The 21,208-nt window shown below is 41.5% G+C and overlaps 1 pseudogene; it reads right to left on the reverse strand.

Annotated features, from left to right (window-relative positions):
• Positions 1–18,843: 18,843 nt before the first annotated feature.
• LOC119856310 lies at positions 18,844–20,917 on the reverse strand (annotated as a pseudogene).
• Positions 20,918–21,208: the final 291 nt, after the last annotated feature.

Genomic DNA, 21,208 nt, shown 5'->3' on the forward strand with positions numbered 1-21,208 from the left:
AGGAAATGTCAAGGAAGTAGATAAGTCTTAGCATGAGAGTCAGCAAACCTAGGCAGTGTTGGAACAAAGGAAGAATAACTTACAGAATCAAGGAACCCTTCAGAAGAATGCCCTACCACCAAGTTCTCTCCCATTTAAACCCTGGGGCTTTTTGCTCAAGCACCCCAGTGGATTGCAGTTGCCATGCTACTACACAGAGACGGGGCTACACTGAAAAATATATAATGTTGTAACACACTAGATAACAAGATGCTAAATGTGACTTAGTGTTCAGTGTAGATAGCTGCAAACTGATCTGGGATTCTCCCGAAAACTGAAGGCCCTGCATTCCAATGGTCTGTCCTGGATAGATTTAGGGAGAATGGAATAATCCAGGATCTTTAGAAAAAATCAGTGACAATCTTACAACCCTCCCAATCAGTTTCCATGGGTTTACATTTCCATGGATCTCTTTGTAAGGCAAAGAGCTAGGAAGTTCTTGCCTAAAAAAGTAAGAGCTGACATTTCTAGGTGCATCAGGCTTGGTTGTTGGCTTTAGAAAAAAGTCCTGATAGTTACGGGAGCATGAGAGAGACTGCCTTTTATTGTAGAACATCCTTCATTGTTGTGAGATGTCTTCCTTCGATAGCCCTATATCACAACATCTTGTTAACTCGATGGCTGCTTGCGCTCTCCTCCCATCGTCTGTGCTGACAGCGTCCCACTGGAGCCGGTGGATGGTTAAGACGTACAGTGCCTGGACAGATTCAGCAACAAAGAAGGCATGTTCCACCGGGACAGGCATTGAAAACCGGGCCGCAGGAGTTTAAAAAATCAGAATAGAAAATGGCTGGCTGGCTGACTACAGCACTGCGAGGCCAAGCCCCATCCCTGCCCACCAGCTGTTTTTGTTTTAGTTCATATGTCACAATATGCCACATTTTGTTCATACTGTACCATTAATAGCAAGTGCTGCATATATGACTGTGGTCGTAGTAAAACTATTTGATAAGGGATTTTTATTACCAGTATCAATATAGTATTTATGTTTTATTTAATTACATGGGGCATTTAGTGAAGTGATATATTATTAAATGAGGGCATTGATTGTTCCCATGATGACACAGTAAAATAATCTAGTATGCCTTAAAATAACTAGTTAAATAGCAGAAGCTCTCTAAAATAATAAAGTGAAATAAAGACAAAAGAGGGGAAAAGTAAAATTTTATCATTTTTATGCTGATAGTACAATTATATTCAGAGTTTGAGATTCATTATGTTTTTTTAAACTAGGTAGCAGTTGCTGATAATAATATCAGGACTCACCAGTGAATAAGAGTGGGCTTTTCAAGAGTTTAAGTGACTTAGGGGCCCAAATCCAACTGGACTTAGGATGTGATTTTCAAAAGTGCCTATCTGTTTAAACTCCCATGCCCTCTACAAAAACAGAAATTAGAATTTTTCCCATGCCACCTCCATTCTTCTACTTCAGGGTGTCACCTTTCCACAGCTCCCAGGCCATGTGACACTAAAGGCTTGTCTGCATTGAGGGTTAACTGTGTCTGAGCTTTGGTTTGTGCGCATTAAAGTCTTAAAGCATGATATCTTGCCAGTTAATAAATATTCTATAATCCATTTTGAAAGTGGATTAAGTTCTTTGCATAGTGACAGGTTTCAGAGTGGTAACCGTGTTAATCTGTATCAGCAAAATGATCAAGGAGTACTTGTGGCACCTTAGAGACTAACAAATTTATTTGAGCATAAGCTTTCATGGGCTAAAGCCGACTTAATCAGATGCATGCAGTGGAAAATACAATAGGAAGATATATATGTATATATATATATATATATATATATATATATATATACAGAGAACATGAAAAAATGGGGATTACCATATCAACTCTAACAAAAGTAATTGATTAAGGTGGGCTATTATCAGCAGGAGAAAAAAAAACTTTTGTAGTGATAATCAGGACGGCCCATTTCAATCAGTTGACAGTTGACATAGTGAGTTAGCGCAGTGTGTGTGGACCCATGGGCCTGATCCTGCAGTCAATCTTCACAAGCATGCCTCCACTGAATTATGTTCCATCTGGCTACAAGTATTCACCCATATGGATCTGATTGCAGGGCTGGGTCCGAAGATGTTTGTGGTGAGTGGACAATCAGATGTGTATAAAGCCCTAATGTCTAATACAAGTCTATGGTTTCTAAGTAAACACAGTGCCTCTAAAATACCCTACCACAAAACATTTTTAGTAAATAAATGCTAAAACCCAAATGCCTCAAAGGGACACAGGTAAATAATCATATATATTAAAAAGAAAATAACAAAGACTGTCAACAATGATTTCTTTACCTGGGCTTTTATCTTATATCAGAGAGTGTTCAACAGTGCTTCTATCATAGACCATGATTTAAGAGTCTCTTTCTGTTCATGATCCGATAACATCTCTGTGGTGACTATAGCCATTGCTTACATGGAAAATGAATATTAGGAAATGTATTTTTTGCTGTCTTTACACAACAGAGCTGCTGGAGACAAGGAGAAAAACCAGCTCTATGTGACCAGCCAGCTATCTGCAGACCATGTGGATAACACCTGACAGCTCATTGAAAACAGCTCTTCTCGGTGCAGAGCAGCAAAGGGGCTCAAGCAGGGGCTAGAATCTGGCCCAAGATGAATAAGAAAGGACATGAAAGAGGTCTTCACAATCAGGAATGACAAAGAGAAGGTAAATTGGGTGCTCCCATTTACCTTCTGTCATAAACCAATGACAAATGGTTGAACGGTTCAATGGTTCAACTCAGTCCCAATGCTGCATGGGAGCGGGCTCCTGAAACCCGTTATTAAATTCTGCCACCAAACTTAAGGGAAAGATAGAGAAGTTTCCCTGCCCTTGATGCTGTTCCTTGCATATTGTTACATCATCTCTGACAGAGATGTCTTATCCCAGACACTTATACACGTATTTTGCCTTAGAAATGGCCAGATTGCATCAAATGGCAGACAGTGTCAAAAAATGTCCTGTGGGACAATATCTCTGTGTAGTGAGGCAGAGTGATCTTCCTCCAAGCCAGAGAAGGAGGGACCCCTCTTGACACACGAGGGGGCGGAACCAGGCTAGGCCCACCCCTCACACTGGAAGTTGAGAGGCAGGACAGGAAGTATAAAAGGTGGGGTCTCCAGCTCAGTTGAGTCAGAGCCACTGGAGGAAACAGACACTTCCCGCCTGCTGCTGGAGTGGGAGCCCAGAGAGGACCTCTGCAGCACTGAGGGCTCACCAGACCTGCCAGCTGACCAGGACCCCACGTAGCTACCGGGACTGCTGCTGGCAGTGTACCTCAGGGAGACGGAGTATGACCCCAAGACACAGGTACTTCAGAAGGGGAGCGTAGGAAGTAGCTCAGGGACACTAGATAGTAGTTTGGTTGTGTTGTGGCCTGAACCGGGTCAGCGTGTTTCGGTTGGATCCCTGCTGACCCAGTGATGGAACCCAGTGTTAAGGCCCTGGGCTGGCACCTGGTGGAGTAGGGTGGGCTCAGGGCCTCCTACCTCTTGCTGCCAACCCCATTCCCGGGATGGCAACTTCCCCACATTAGGCCAAGAGGCCTATGTTTGTTTGCTATTTGCCTGAAGCTAAGATTACGGGCGATACTGTTATCTCTGCCCTGCCTAAGGGTCTGCCCCACCCTGCCCGAGAGCCTGGGCTCCTAGATTGATTGGTGCTTGGCTGTCCCTGAGGGCCCGAGCCCCTAGACTGTTTGATGCTCTGCCCCAACCTGCTTGAGGGCTGGGCCTCCTAGATCTCGATTCATTAACTTCCCCCGTGCAATGGCACTGCCCTCACAGTGGCACAGCAAGGTGGAGTAGTCTCCCTTTGAGCCAGAGGGAGAGGGATGAGCACTACCACACTACACTCTGTAATTTCATGAGGTCTCCATGCCCACTCGCACTTCAAATTTTCTATGTTGAACAAAGTGCCGTGCTCTCAGTTCACTCAATATAGTTTTCAGGACAATGTATAAGCATTTGTAGCAATGTGTAGCTTCATAAAAAGATGTTGCCTCCTTCCTTGGTTATAGTTATGAGCAAAATTTTTCCTTGAATGGAGAAACAAACAAATATATTCCATAATTCCTCATCCTTCCTCAATGTGAGCCCATGCACAATTTAGAAAAGGGGATTCACTCCAGACTAAGGGGATTTTTTTTGTGTGGAACTGCTTTGTTAAAATGTTGTGAGATCATGGCTCAGTCCTACAATTCTGAGTGGACGTCCCTGTAGTCCTGAAGAAGCTGAGAACAGTGATCTGGTTTCAGGAGTAAACATGGATTACTCTGTCTTGAAGGATTCTTTGTAGATCACATATCTGTTGTCAGGGAATCACTTCAGATTGCGGGAGCAGAATGTCAGACTTCTCTTTTCAGGCTGTAAAAAGGAACACAGAGACCATGTAACCAGATCTATAGTATGGACTTTGTTTTGTGCATAAATCAAAGCTGGGAAATGAAAATTAGCTCTCTTGAAAAATGGTTGAGGGGAGGACAGTCTTGTGGTTAAGGCACAGGGCTGAGAGTTAGAGGACCTGGGTTTCATTTTTGGATCTGCCTCAGGTATCCTGTGGGCTCCTGAGTGCCACTGAGAGAGCTGTTTTTGTTAGGGGGAGAAAGGCTGCCTATGTCCTTGAGCATCTGCAGTGTACAGGGTAGAATTTAGCCCTGCATTTACAGTACAGTTGGATAATCTGGGTAACAGAATTTTAAGTATCACTTTTTAAAAAATTTCATTTGTTTTTGTATGGGGGAAAAAAAGCTATCCTATCATATTTTTGTAGAAAAGATCTCGGATCTTACAATGCAACATATATTTCAACTATTTACATACACTGTGAGCTGAGAACAGGCTCCAGCTCTCCAGAGAATTTTACTGCTTGATGACATCTTCATTGTTATTATTACTCATTACAAACAGATTTCTGGGAATGAGGTCATTCAATGGCAAGCCCATCACAAGCATTTCCCAAGCAGCATTCCCGGAGTAATCTTGTGGACATATTTTTCTTGGGGGTAAATTTGGAATATATTTTCCTTATGTGAGAAAGGGAGAATTCATCATGCTACAGTTAGAACCTTCTCAGGAATCCTGGGTTCTAGATTGAGAACAGAACTCAGGACCTTTGTGGATCATGTTCAGTTTGATTAATTCTTGGCTGCTGCATGTTTTATTTAATTTTATTTCCCTGGTATTAGTAAAAGCAGAACAAGAATTACTTTCAAGCAAAAATCTCATTTTTTGTCTAGCACAAGGTTCACTTCCAGTAGAAATAAATGGCTGATTTTAAATTAAACTCACAAGAGTTTCACCAAACCCAAAAGGGTTCTTGTTTTGATGGGGTTTTTTGTTTATCTGTTTGTTTTGTAAATTCATGGGTTTTGCAAAACCTGAAGCAGAACCTGCGCTTCTACCTCTAGTGTCTTCTCATTCCATTCTTTTAAAAAACTGAATGCATTGTCTCTATAATGCTTCATGAAAAACACCAAGTATCATGAGACTCCTGGCACAGTCAAGAAAGTTGGTCACTCAGTTATCCGCCCTGCCCTCTTCCTCCCCCTTCCCCAGCATGCAAGTCCGTCGTTCTTCACTATTGGAGTCTGGCCATTCATTTCACATTTCATTTTTTAAACAAAAACATTTCAGTAAACAATTTTGTGGGGCTTATCGGAAGTAGTCTCTCCACTCTGAGAGTTGCTCCCAAAGAAAGCAGGCCCATTACAAACTCCTGCCTGGGCTAAGAGGCTTCTGCGTTTAGCCACTTTTTGAACGGTGGCTGCCTAGGAGCTTAACCATCTGATCTGGAGAACAGAAGATGCACTCTAGGTTGAGACAAGTGGCACTCTAGGCTGGATCTCTATGGGTAAGCCTAACCATAGAGGCTTAGCATAGGGCAAACAACTCATCCATGGGAGAAACACTGGACAGTGCTCTAGTATGGAGCAGTGATCACAAAGCAGTAATGGTCAGAGCCAGAGTCCACCCAACCAGTGAGCAAGAGAAAAGGAGCAGCCAAAGCCAGGCACCCAACAGCCTAGTCACAACTTCCTCCAGCTGATGGCAGGAAGCAACCAATTCCTTTTCCCAGCTCAGGACAAGCAGCCGCCAACACCAGTACTAATAGCATTGCCAACTCCAAGCATTCACAACTCATGAGTTAAGTCCCTCCAAAATTGAGATTGGTTTAAAAATCATGACATTAATAATTTTGGGTAGTTTTATTTGCTTTCTGGTTTTTGATCCTGAAGGGCTCACGTTTTTAAGCTTTTTTTCTGCCACCACAAAGTTTAGAACCTTTTTGTTTTTAAAGTGAGGTTCTCACATAAAAACGTGAGTCCAGGAGTCTGGAGCTTTAAAAACCATGAAATATTGCCAGAGTCATGGAAGATCATTGCAAGATCGTGAGAGTTGGCAACATTGCGTTTGTAATCAAACCACAGCCCTTTACCCTGTTTCAGGACATGGAGCAGCCAGAGGCAAGGCCTCAAAGAACTCCCAGAGTTATCTGGACACTAGTCCAGGGAGTTGCCAGAACCAGCTGGGAGCACAGTGATTCCTATGTTCCTAAAGCTTGTTCTAGGCTAAAGCCTTGCCAGGCTTGAGTTCCAGTAATCAAGACATATGCAGTTATTCATATAAACAAGGTAATTTATATTCATAAAATATGCAGATTATGCCTTTAAGATATTAATGTTAAATTTCCAGACTACAGAACCTTCAGAACATAAAAGGATAAGGATATGGAAAATGTTTTACATGGCTTTTTTTCTGCTATTTTAAATTTATTATATTTATTTACTTAATATTTCCCAATGTAATTTTTACACTAGAAAGTGAATTAGAGATGGCCCATTCTCTAACCTCACACACCCCAACCCCACCCTAGGTATCATCTATGTTCTTTCCCATCTGTATTACTCCCCCCCCCCTCCATTTACTGTAATGCCACAAACAGGTAATATTGTATGTTTCAGCTGTGTAGCATCAAGAGTTTCTGCAGAATTCTAACGTCAGCCAAAAGGCCTACCCCTACAATCAGAATATGGCTTTGGGATATCAGTGTCCCCATGTCAGACTCTAAATAATAACAACTATACATAGTATTCCAAAGATCTCAAGAAGTACTCTACTAATGGCTAACTCCACATTTAGAACAGGGGGAATGATTCCCAGCTCATGTGGATATACTTGTGGCACTCTTATCAAGCTAACACATTAAATATAGTAGTGTAGCTGTGGTAGCATGAAGAACAGAGGCACGGGCTAGCGGCTCTAAGTATGTACTCCTGGGATCCAGTCAGGTTTGTGCTTGGGGTGGCTAGCCCTTGCCACCTTTTGCCTTTGCCCTCACTACCGTGGCTACATTACTATTTTTAGCATGCTAGCTCAATGAGAGCTAGCACAAGTCTGTCTATGTGAGCTGGAAACCACATCCGCAGCTCTAAGTGTATTAATGGTATGGTATATTAATATGTATTAATACATATTAATGGTGTGTATTATTATCCCAGTTTTACACATGAAGATCAAAGAGACTAACCCATGACTTGCCCAAAGTCAGAAAGCAATCCAAGGAAGGAACCCACATCTTCTGTCTCTAAATCCCACACTCTAACCACTAGCCCTATCTGCCATCTAATATGTGTGAGAAGGCTAGACCATCAAAAGAAGCAGGGAAAGGAGGAGAATGGTATGGGTGACTTGACATTCAAACTCCCTGCTCATTCAAACTCCCTTAAATGGAGAGCACTGAATGAATGCTGAACCTGACATGAGACCTAGAGTAGAGAGAACCACTAAAAAAAAAAAGGTGACAGTTGTGACATTAGAATTCCACAGGACTTGTACTTACTACCATTCCTTGTATCAATGGAGTTAAACTCACTAGACTTACACTGCTTTATGTCATCAAATTGCTGTTGGAACTGGCCTTGAATAGATTTATGGTAACGAACTCATCCAATGGCAAACCTTTCAAGCATTTTTGCTGACAGGCTTTTTCCTAAGTGAAGGTATTAGAAAATCTAGACTCTGATGAAAAAAATGGATATACCACTTTTAGTTTTGAAAAATAAATGCTCAGTCTATTCATTGGAATTCTGCTTAAAATTAATCACTGGCTGGTTGCTAAATAACACAATTTTCATCCAGAACCATGTTGACATTGGCTTCTAGTGTGATACAAGCTGTTTGTGTGATGTTGAGGATTCTGTGTATGTTATAAGCTCCAAAACTTTTGGACTTGATGTTTCATGCTTATTTTAAATATATTTTATGCCAAGATAAAGGGCAACTTGCGTGCTGAAAACTAAACATGTGCATGGAAACCTCAGACATTCCCTATTTTTTAATATTAATTAAACCAGGAAAGTCACTTTGCCTAACGCACCCTGATATTATGTTATCCTCCATTAGAAATGCGTGCATTCTAGGACAAGTAGGGAAGTATCTAGAGTAGTTGCTGTTAAGGGGGGGAAGGTTGTTTTCTTATGTTCTTCACTTTTCGTTTAAACCTCCTGTGAAGTATTGCTATGTGCCATTAAACAGTTGCCTTGTTTTACCAAAGGTGAGGTTGCTTTTCAGTGGTGATCCTTTTACAAACCTGTCTTAAGCAACCACTCAAGGGACCAGCAAGTTGCCTGCATGAGGTAGTCTTCAATAAAGGTTGAACCAGATTGTACCTGGAAACCTTGGGGATGCTGTAAAGTAGTCACTGGAAGTGGTTCCTGGGGCTTGATCTTGCAAGATGCTGCTGAATGCCCTCAACTCCCTTTGACATCAAGGGTACCAGAACAGGGGTGGCCGGGGGGCCATGGCCCCATCACTTTTAAAAGTGGGAGGTTATGCCCTCCTACTTTTTACCGGCTGTAAGGGCAAGTGATGAGGGAGTGTGTGGAGAGCAGTGGGTGGGACCTCGGGGAGAAGAGGGAGCATGGGGACGGGGCCTCAGGAGGAAGGGACCACGGTTCAGGCACCGGTGTCCCCCCCACTTTCAGGGAGCTTCCGCCTCTCCTGATTGACATCAGTAAGGAATGAAGGTATGTCTTAGGGTACTCAGCACATTGCAGGACTGAGCCATTTGTGAAAGTTTCACTGCAGAGTTTGTTAATCCTTTGTTAACATTGTAAGGCATTTTCAGATCTTTATAAATATAAGAGGTCACTTTTTTTACCTGAATTTATCCTGCACAGAGCTCCAGCAGTGGAAAGTCTGCCAGAAAGAGAGATTGTAACAACGAAAAATGGTTCCAACCCCTACTCTGCCGGGATTCCTACAGGGGTTCCATGTAACCCCAAAAGTAGGCAATGCTGAGTCAGGAGGGAGTGTGGCTATGTCAGCCACAGATGTGCTGACTTAGCATATTCCTGCGTAAGCCTGCACTGACAAGGTTCTCTGGAGACTTTGGTAGAACTTAAAGCTTCTAGGCCTCCCTTAAGACTGAGTCTCTTTAGGATGTAGTAACTCTTGCTGCCAGGGTTGCGGAAATTAAACTACTCTGTATCAGCAGGGATGAATAAATATGGCCCAAGATTATTACCTTGTAGCAAATAAAGAAATTATCACAGGTTAGGTTGTAAGTAGAGCTCTGACAACAATACTGGTGAGAGAGGAAATTGTTCATTCTTGTTTCAGATTACTTCGCAAAAATGTGGGGAAATGTCAATTATCGCAAGGAAAATGATGATTTTACTGTGAAATTGTTGGTTTTATTTCTGTGGACATGAATGGCTTAGTTCTCAACTGCACTGAGGAGAGGCAAAGGTGACCCCAAGTCACTTTTCTGCCTACCTGACAAGGACCCTGCTCTAACTCAGTGGTTTTCAAACTGCGGGTTGCGATCCAGTACTGGGTCGTGGAATGTAAGGCACTGGGTCATGGCGACTCTGGTCAGCACCGCCGACTGGGCTGTTAAAAGTCCTGTTGGCAGTGCTGTCCAGCTAAGGCTACCTGTTCTAACACCGTGCTGCACCCTAGAAACAGCCAGCAGCAGGTCCAACTTCGAGGCACGGGGGCCACGGGCACTGGCTCCGCATTCCCATTGGCTAGTTCCCAGCAAATGGGAGCTGGGGGGAGCGGTGCCCACGGGCAAGAGCCACGCAAAGCTGCTTTCACACCTCCACTTAGGAGCAAGACCAGCTGCCAGCTGCTTCCGGGGTGCAGCACAGTCCATGGTGCCAGGACAGGAAGCCTGCCTGAACATCCCTGCTGCACTGCTGACCGGGAGCTGCCCAAGGTAAGCCTGCACCCAGCCCTGTGTCCCAATCCCTGCTCCACCCCAAAGCCCCCTCCCACATCCTGAACCACTGATTCCCGGCCCTACCTTGCAGCCCTCATCCTAACCTTCTGCCCCAGCCCTGAGCCTCTCCCACACCCTTTACCCCTCACCCCCAGCTCTATTGGGTCGTGGACATCAACAATTTTCTTCAACTGGGTCGCCAGAAAAAAGTTTGAAAACAACTGCTCTAACTTGTAGTATATGAAATGAACCCTTTAAGGGACTGTTTTGCTGGTAACATGTTCTGCTACTGCTGGTTTTCAAATGAGCCCTAAGTCTCAAATTAAAACCTATTTAAAACAGCTGAACTCTCCTGGTTTAATGATCTCAATCATAAATTCACTTGAAAATGGACCTAGGTTAACAAAACTTTTGATGAACCTGGGCTAACCATTGAGTTTTAAAAGGAATCAGACCATTTGCAAATATCTTTGTTTTGAGCCTTTTACACAGCTTCCTAACTACCTTGACATTATTCCTTTATATTGGACACAAGGCCTTTCAGGTATGCTAGGAAATTCACATTTGTGGCTACCGCAAGTTAGCATCATTCAGCTGAAATGGCAGTTTGTACACAGAGTAAGACGTAAAGAAGCCCTTTGTATAATGATGCTGTAGTTTCAACTATTTCACACATTTTCATATGACTGAGTTCCAGGAATAAAATTCAGTGATTTACATTATTTACTAGACTTCCCAATAAAGAGCCAGCCAGGGAGAAATAAATGCAGGAACTAGTGTATTCCCATTTCTTTCCTGTCACCTTTAAGCAGTTTCACTGCTGCCTCTATGATGAATTTTGACCCTGGTTATTACACAGTACCTCCTAGAGACACAATTTTAAAGCTTTAAGACCAGTACTGAGCAAGAGTTAACAAGAGCCAAGGGTTCTTCACTAATACATTTCTTTAAAAACCATTTTTTTTGTTTGAAAGTCTAGATTCAGAATTAAAGGCTCTCGCTCTCAAAGTAGAGATGCTTTTTTCCTCCTGAGTAATTGTGATATACACACTTCTTAGTTAAACTCTATATTTTGGAACACCTCCTGACCAATGTGCTCACTAACAGCTAAATGTTCTGTCTTATGAAAAGGGAGAAGGCAAGGTTTTTAAGGAAAGGTGTGGCTTCATTTACATGGATCATATACTGGATTTTCCAAAAGCTCATTTGACTTAAAGTGTTTACACTTCCCTTAGGTGGTAAATGTGATGCCTGTTAGGTTCATGGACTATTAGTCCCCCCTTCCCCCCTCCCCCCTTTTTTTTTGCAGTTTAATTTCATCTTAATGGAAATGGGAACCACTTCAAGTCTTTCATATTGAAAGGTTGTCCAATTTCATTGTCACTTCTGTACCTCTGAATCCCTTGCTGTATTGTTCCATTATAACTTACAGTAGCAGTGCTCAGTAAATCAAAACAGATGGCCCTGCCACATCTTACAGCATCAGTACTAGACAGGGACTATTTTTTCCCCCTTCTAGCAGTGGAAGGACACTATGGTACAAAGGTATGTTAAATTAGGACAGTGACATTTGGGAACGCCAGCGTACTATGTAACTTATTTCACAGAAAAATTACTTCAGAAATATTTAAAAGTTGAGACAGAAAAATTCTAAATAATAAATTTTAGAAACCTCAAAAAATTACTTATCACTTTTCTATGTATATTAATTTCATGCAGGGGGGACATTATTATTTGTATTTCAATAGTGTTTAGAGGCCTCAACTGAGATTGGAGCCCCCAGGGTGCTAGGTGCTATGCAAACAGACAGTCTTTTCTCTAATGAGTTTGCAGTCTGAATGATGAGACAAAGGGAGTATTACTATCTTCCTTTTAGAGAGGTCAAATTGAAGCACAGAGTGATTACATGACTTGCCCAAGCTTCACACTGGAAGTCCATAGCTGAGGTTGGAATTGAACCCTTATTTCTTGAGTCCCAGTCGAATACACTAGTTAGAAGTCCATTCTTGTTCTCTTTAGCACTGGAAACTGTACTATTGTTTTATTTCTCATTCTTAGAGAATATATGTATGGCAGTAGTGCCTAGGAGCTCTAGTCATGGAGCAGGACCCTATTGTGCTATATGCTGTACAAACACAGAACAAAAAGATGGTCCTTGCTCCAAAGAGCTTACTGTCACTACTTTTTCCAAGAATGGGCAATGCAGTTTCCAGCACTATCTAGAGTTCATTCTTTTGATTCCAGTGAAAAATCCCTGGAAAGACAACTTTATTCACTAAATTCACAGATCAATATAGCCAGAAGGTTTACATACAGGTGAATATATAAATTCTGCTTTGCAGTATATTTCTCCTCTCTTGCCTGGTGAATTTTTAAAGTGATTTTCATGTTTGTGAAAGTCAGTACCTGACAGCATGACAGAATAAAGCCTTCAGTTTATCCACAGGACAAGAACAGCACATGCAGGACCAGTGCAAACTTCCTCAAGCCCCTCCCATCTGGCAGGACAACTTTTTGGAATAAGTCCTTATACTTATTCAATCCTTGGTTTTTTTTCCAACAAAGGTGCAGTATTTCTAATACAAGGAGCTCAAAAATCATGAGTTAGGCCCTCCAAAATCATGGGATTAAAACACAACAAAGATGGTATACTTTGAGTCTCTTTCTGTGCCTTCTGGTTTCTGAGCCTTTAGGGTGCACGTGAGTCACATTTTCAAGCTTTTCTCTGCAACCATGAAAGGCTCAAAACTTATTTTTATTGTTAAGATGAAAGCTGAGAGTCTCACCTACTCACACCTAGCCAAGAGGCAGGCCTTTATTAAAAAGGCCAAATATTGCAAAAAAAAATTGTGAGAGCTGGAGATACTGATTTGTAGTCTGGAACCTTTCCTTGAGCAGCTGGACTGAGACCAGCAGATTTATTACACTGAGGTCATCAGGACAATAGAAACAAGTCTTGATCACCGCTACTTGGACTGAATTAGAACTAGGGACTACCAAGTGAGAAGTTGTTCTGTCCCATTCACTGCTAGTCGCCTGAATGATGCATTCATTTCCTGTTCCCCCATCTCCAGACACTTGCATTCTAAAGGGACATAAAAATACTCCGTTTTGTCTCTCCTAATCTTGTATTCTGTTGGTGCTTACAGAGTCATCACTTTCTCCCTTCCTGAGGACCTGCAAAATCAGTTGTCTTAGTCAAAAATATATGCAGTTACTCTCCTGATCTATCCTATTCTGAAAAGGAGTCTGGTTAATTAACATTGATTACAATCCACCAGCTGCAAGTAAAAATTGATTGCCAGGGTTCCTAATTTGAATGGCTCAGCCTCTCTGTCCTGATTTCACTGTTTCTCTGCCTGCCCAGAGAAAAAGAAAGAGAGGCTGAACCCACGCTTTTTAAGTACCAGTTATTTCCAGGTTCCCCAGTGTATGACATCAGTGATCCTTCTGGTCCTGTTTTATCACCCGCGGGATAGCCATTTGTTAGCACTGCATCTAATTGCTGCAAATTGTCAGTGTGCACATTTGGACCCTATTCAACACTCCATTTTTTATGGAGAGAGGAGCAATGGTATTGATTTTGGATAGCCAGGGAGAATGCCAGGGATATTAGCAAGGAGCTGAGAGAACACAGCACATAAACTTTTATGACATGATGTCAAACTGGATTGTGCAGACATAAATGAAAAGGACAACATGTTCTGTAATTACTACAAACACACACTGTTCATCTATTAGCAAAAGGGTGCATTTGAATGAAGTAGAGCATACACAAATAGAAATACCCTGGCTGAGCAATACAGTGTGACGTAGAAGACAGAAGGAGGAAGTACTTTCCAGTGGTTAGAACAGGGAACTAGGCATAAGGAGACATGAGTTCTATTCCTGATATTGTTGCTGGTTCACTGTGAGAGAAATTCTTCCCTGTATAGAGATGTATCACAAGGCCTGTGTCCAGCTTGTGTCCTACTTTGAATTTCACTCTGTGTAACCATGGGCAAGTCACTTGATCTCTCCAAGTAAAAATCACTCTAGTGCAGAGGGCCAGCACAAAGTCTGTGTATCACATAAACCTGCAAAATAAGCCTCATCCTGGCCCTCTTTATGGGGGTGACTGTTTATATTTGTGCCTAAGCTTCCTCATCTATACAATGGAGATTGCACATACTGACCTTTTAAAGCACTCTGAGACCCTCGGATGAAAGCACAAACTATTATTATTTAAAAGAAAAGCAGTACTTGTGGCACCTTAGAGACTAACAAATTTATAAGAGCATAAGCTTTCGTTAAAATGAAGTTGACAGATTTCCACTCTATACGGCTAAATTCAGTGCCTTGCATAATGACAGGTTTCAGAGTAGCAGCCGTGTTAGTCTGTATTCTCAAAAAGAAAAGCAGTACTTGTGGCACCTTAGAGACTAACAAATTTATTAGAGCATAACGAAAGCTTATGCTCTAATAAATTTGTTAGTCTCTAAGGTGCCACAAGTACTGCTTTTCTTTTTGCGAATACAGACTAACATGGCTGCTACTCTGAAACCTGTTATTATTATTTAGTGATAGGAATGATTTTGATACCTCGCACAAAACAAAATATCACAAGTGGAACAGTTTTAATTTTAATTAACAGGTTAATTTTGGTTTCAAAGCTCCAGACAGGTATTAATGAATCTGATTTGGAAATCTTTCTCTTCTACCTCTTCCAAATCCTCCTCTGTCATCCTGGGTGATTAGCATGGGCAATAGGGATAGGTAGGAAGAACAGAACTGAGGTTAAGACAATATTTCTTTTTTTAAAAAAAAAAACAAGCTGACACAAAAAGAAATAAAACATGGGTGTCATTCTGAATGCATTGTAAATAATAATAGTACTTCGCATGTCTTCACGTGCTTGAAAATTCACTGATCATTGTGGCATCTGAGCACATTTCACATAAAAAAAATTACCATCAATTAATAAACAATAAAAGTAGGAAAACAAATGGCTTAGATTAAACAGGAGATTGACTGTAAAAATGAGCATTGCATCATTCTCAGAAGGAAAACAAATGTGAGGGACAACAGGTCAGCAGAAACAGCTACACACTCAGGCACCCTGTACTGAAGCCACTTTTCTTCCAGTCCCCAACGTCCACGCTATCAACAGAAGCAAGTCATCTGATTTCAGCAGTCCCAGTGGGACTGAGCTAGAAAGGCTGCCTCAAAGGTACCCACATTCCAATTTATACACAGATTAAGGGGGAGATCCTCAACTGACATAATTTGTCATAGCTCTGTTGTCTTCTATGACAATTTTCACCTACTGGAGATCTGTCCCTTAATTCTTGACCTGTATATGCACTACACAACGCAGCAGTGTAATGTGCTTTTTTAAAGCTGATACTCCACAACATTCTTTTCTGGTGGACCCTATTATGGAGAAAAATACTCTTCTAGTCTCTACCAAAGCCATGACATAGGAATGTAAAAATGCCATAAACCACAATCAGGTAGCATTGGAATGAGTTTTCTGCCACTGATACATTAGTCTCCTCCTTTGCTCATTCATTTGTCTCCAGTCATCTGTATATTCTCAGAGAAAATTAATCTGAAACCCTAATGAAATGGTCAGTGTCTAAGAGTGGACCAATGAAATTGGTTCTCTGTCCATTTGACCATCTAAAAGTGATGGGAGGATCATGCCCCTGCTGGTGAGGGGGGGCCAGGGGAAAGCAGCTAATGGTATTCTCCACCATTAGAGGAGATCGGCAGTTACTGCTGGTGTATTTGGCTGCCCCCCACTATTCAGAGAGAAAGGAAAGTTCCTTGTGATTATGGATTCTTTCCAACATCTTTCAGTTATGTCTTCATCATGGCAGCCAGTGAGTAGCAGCTGCACTGTGCCAGCAGCTGGGCATCTGTGCTTCCCCGCTCCTGGGAATGTTGGTGTACAACTGGCCAGACAGAGGAGTGAACGTGGCTTTGGCAGGGCTAAGAGGCTGCCAGAGGCTCAGGCCTGTTATGGTTCTCCTTCCACCCTGAGGGTGATGGGGCTGGCAGCAATGAAAGCATCCAAGTGAAATGGCTATGGTAGTTACAGACAGTCTTACTGTTTCTGCCTGGCTGCCTCTGGGACATAGAGAGGAAGAGCCCAGGGAAGAGAGGATGGTAGATCCCACTGAATAAAAGCAAGGGCTGGTGGTTAGATCTGCTCCAGGTCCTATTACTACCTTCTGCTGGCTGCCCTCGCCCAAAGCTAGAGGTAGATCCCCTAGAAGAGATAATGGCATTGCCCACTGGCCACACTAGCCACTTCCAGGGGTGGCCCTAGACTAGCTGCCAGCAACTGGCGCCCGAGGCGAACCATGCAATCGGCACCCCCAAACCCCAAGGGCAGATTTAGGCTGAGGTTTTTGGTAAACTGGGAAACATTTTGCCCCTTTTTTCCTTTTAATGTTTTTTAAGCATTTTTTTTAAAACAGAGGCTTAATTATTCGGTTTGTCCATCCATCCGTCTGTCCAACCAATGTTTCTGAGATCAGATAAAATAGAGGCATGAAATTTTCAGAATAGATTTGTACATGACAGCTAGATGATATTTCAGTCCAATTTCAAATAAAAATGCATTAAAGATGTTAATTATAATTTTTATTACAAATCCAAAATCATCCATTATGCTATCCTGCTTTAACTGCCATTACCACCATATCCAATATAGAAAGCAATAAGAAATCTGTTCAACAAACTTTAATCTGTATTTATAAAACACTCCAAATAAAAAACATTCTGTGCTCTTAAAACATGACTTTTCTTGCTTTAAGTTCTGAAAATTCAGCCACTAGTTCTTTGAGATCCAGTTTTCCAGCTATTTCATATTCTATTGACATTGTGGCAAGTCCAACAAGTCTCTCTTGCACCATTGTTGAACACAGGTTTCAGAGTAGCAGCCGTGTTAGTCTGTATTCGCAAAAAGAAAAGGAGTACTTGTGGCACCTTAGAGACTAACAAATTTATTAGAGCATAAGCTTTCGTGAGCTACAGCTCACTTCATCGGATGCATTTGGTGGAAAAAACAGAGGAGAGATTTATATACACACACACAGAGAACATGAAACAATGGGTTTATCATACACACTGTAAGGAGAGTGATCACTTAAGATAAGCCATCACCCACAGCAGGGGGGGGAAAGGAGGAAAACCTTCCATGGTGACAAGCAGGTAGGCTAATTCCAGCAGTTAACAAGAATATCAGAGGAACAGTGGGGGGTGGGGTGGGGGGGAGAAATACCATGGGGAAATAGTTTTACTTTGTGTAATGACTCATCCATTCCCAGTCTCTATTCAAGCCTAAGTTAATTGTATCCAGTTTGCAAATTAATTCCAATTCAGCAGTCTCTCGTTGGAGTCTGTTTTTGAAGCTTTTTTGTTGAAGTATAGCCACTCTTAGGTCTGTGATCGAGTGACCAGAGAGATTGAAGTGTTCTCCAACTGGTTTTTGAATGTTATAATTCTTGACGTCTGATTTGTGTCCATTCATTCTTTTACGTAGAGACTGTCCAGTTTGGCCAATGTACATGGCAGAGGGGCATTGCTGGCACATGATGGCATATATCACATTGGTAGATGCGCAGGTGAACGAGCCTCTGATAGTGTGGCTGATGTGATTAGGCCCTATCATGGTGTCCCCTGAATAGATATGTGGACAGAGTTGGCAACGGGCTTTGTTGCAAGGATAGGTTCCTGGGTTAGTGGTTCTGTTGTGTGGTGTGTGGTTGCTGGTGAGTATTTGCTTCAGATTGGGGGGCTGTCTGTAAGCAAGGACTGGTCTATCTCCCAAGATCTGAGAGAGCGATGGCTCGTCCTTCAGGATAGGTTGTAGATCCTTGATGATGCGTTGGAGAGGTTTTAGTTGGGGGCTGAAGGTGATGGCTAGTGGCGTTCTAGTTGGAGAACACTTCAATCTCTCTGGTCACTCGATCACAGACCTAAGAGTGGCTATACTTCAACAAAAAAGCTTCAAAAACAGACTCCAGCGAGAGACTGCTGAATTGGAATTAATTTGCAAACTGGATACAATTAACTTAGGCTTGAATAGAGACTGGGAATGGATGAGTCATTACACAAAGTAAAACTATTTCCCCATGGTATTTCTCCCCCCCACCCCACCCCCCACTGTTCCTCTGATATTCTTGTTAACTGCTGGAATTAGCCTACCTGCTTGTCACCATGGAAGGTTTTCCTCCTTTCCCCCCCCCTGCTGTGGGTGATGGCTTATCTTAAGTGATCACTCTCCTTACAGTGTGTATGATAAACCCATTGTTTCATGTTCTCTGTGTGTGTGTATATAAATCTCTCCTCTGTTTTTTCCACCAAATGCATCCGATGAAGTGAGCTGTAGCTCACGAAAGCTTATGCTCTAATAAATTTGTTAGTCTCTAAGGTGCCAAAAGTACTCCTTTTCTTATTGTTGAACACAGTTATGCTTATATCAGTTTTAACTTTGAGAAGCTATGGAAACTGGTAAAGTTAAAAGAATGCGTCCAGCTATAAAAATGTTTAGAAAACTAACTGTGAGTTTATTTTCACAAAGAAACTTCAGTACTTCTTCAGGAGTGGAATGTTTCTTAAGTCATCTTGAAAAATCCTGAAGCTCACTATACAAATCTGTAGCATCAATGTCTTTTGAGTTTTCATGAGTCAATTGCGACTCCAGTTTTATACAAAATTCTCTTATCTGTTTTGCTGTGTTCTTTTGTAAGCTGTGGATATCATATAGAAAGCCAAATACTGACTCTAGCTGCTGCATCTGTTGAAATCTTTTATCAACCAAGTGAACAGCTGTATTGAGGACTGTGAAGTAGAAATTCATTTTGAACCTTTGTTTTGGGTTCTGAATGGGTGTGTCTTGTAGCTCATACGAAAACTGCTGTTTCTTTTGCTGAATGGGAACTGGCTCTGGTTCAAATTCAGTTGGAAAGTCTATTTCTTCAGCAAACTCGAGAGAATCTACCAGTGTTCTTTCAAACCCTTCATCACTTCTGAATTCCTCCAGAATATTTCTAGTTTGCTGCAGTTTTTGAATAGCAGAATATATGTTCATGTTCTATTCCTGAAGCTGCTTATTAGTGAGGTTAATCTCAAAAAGGATATTATACCACAAAATGAGTGAAATCACAAATTTGAACTTGGAAAGGCCATTTGCAAGTGCTTCTGCATCTGAACATGCCGTATTGCCAGATGATCCAGTAAAGGTAGTATCATCAGAAATTTCAATTAGGGCATCATAAATGTTTCCAAGTTCATAGCGAAGAGGCTTCAAAGCATCTCTCCCATCTTGTCTGGCTAAGTGGTTTCACAGTTAGAGAATTCACATGGCGAGTCAGAATCTCCCATCGGCGTGTTGAGCCTGAGAAAAACACATAAACATGTTGCACCAGGTCAAAGAAACCGCTTGCCTCCAAATATCATCCAGCAGCATCACTGACAACCAAATTCAGAGAATGCGCACTGCAAGGAAAGAAAAAAGGTCTGAAAAAAGGATTGATTTCCATCATTCTCCTTTGCACACCATTGTCTTTACCCTTCATATTACTCCCATTATCATAGCCTTGGCCATGTAAGTTTTAAACAGATAATGACATTGTTTCAAGCTCTTGTAGAATAGTTTCAGTCATAAATGCTCCAGTCATCTCCTTCAGTGGTACGAAACCCAAAACATGTACCTTTATGAGCACTTCAACGTTATCTTCATCCGCAGACTTTTCCATATCCACAAAATGAATGATCATCGTCATTTGTTCAACATGATTCACATCTGGTGTACAGTCCAGTAATATTGAAAAGTATTTTGCAGAATGGGCGCTTCTACAATTTTCTTTTTAATTGCATTTGCTAGGATTTGAATCAGTTCATTCTGCATATTTTTACCTAATAATGAACCTGTGTTTCATGATCAGTTATTTTATGTAGATGCTCCTTCATGACTGGATCAAACAAAACTAGGTATTCACAACTTTTAAAAAGTTTTCATTACCTTGAGTGTATAATTTTTCATTTCTACAATGGCCGTGGAATGCTAAATTTTGCCCACCGAGAACTCTTTTTCCTTGATCACTCATAAATTGCCCACCGAGAACTCTTTTTCCTTGATCACACGTAAATTTTCTTCATCAGCAGTTTTTCCTTTTTTCAATCATAATTCAAGCTCTTCCCAATTTTGAAAACCTTCCAATTTTATTGTACTTCTTTCATTTGAAGAGAGAATTGAAGATATGTTTTCACAGTCCTTCAAACCATTTTCAGTAAGTGATGTGCCAATTGCTTGATTTCTAAACAACTTGCAGCAAAAGCAAAAGACAGAGTCCTTCAACATTGAATATTGTAACACGTTTCATTGAATTTCTTCCCCATTAATGAGTTTCCTCTTGTAATTCTGGGCAGAGAATTTTCTTTTATTTCCATCCTTAGGGAAGGAAAATTCATGAACTTGTTCAGGTCCATGTTCCACGAGAATTTGCTGCACAGTCATCACATCTGAGCCATGAAGCTGGGTCCCCATACTGTAATTTGTTTGTAACTTCCTCATCCTTTCTTCCTTCTACTTCATTTACTTCTATTTTTGCATGTGTCTCTGAAGGTGAATAATCTCTCTCCACTTCCATATCAGTCTGATGCTGTGAGCTGCCTTCATCTAGAAGTAAGTTTCCATCATCTTGATTTTCCAAACTGCTTTTTTGTGGATGTGAGCTACCCTCATCTCAAAGTAATATACCTTCATCTTGATGTTCCAAACTGCTTCCATGTGGATGTGAGCTAACCTCCTCTCCATGTAAAATTCCTTCATCTGGATGCTATGAACTGCTTCCATCTTTATTTGGATTAGAGAGAAGATATTTCAGGAAGGATCCCTGCTGTTTTGCTTGGTCCTTTTTCTTCTCAGCCTTTCGTTTACA

The sequence above is a fragment of the Dermochelys coriacea genome, chromosome 5, assembly GCF_009764565.3.
Source record: "Dermochelys coriacea isolate rDerCor1 chromosome 5, rDerCor1.pri.v4, whole genome shotgun sequence".
Lineage (NCBI taxonomy): Eukaryota > Metazoa > Chordata > Testudines > Dermochelyidae > Dermochelys > Dermochelys coriacea.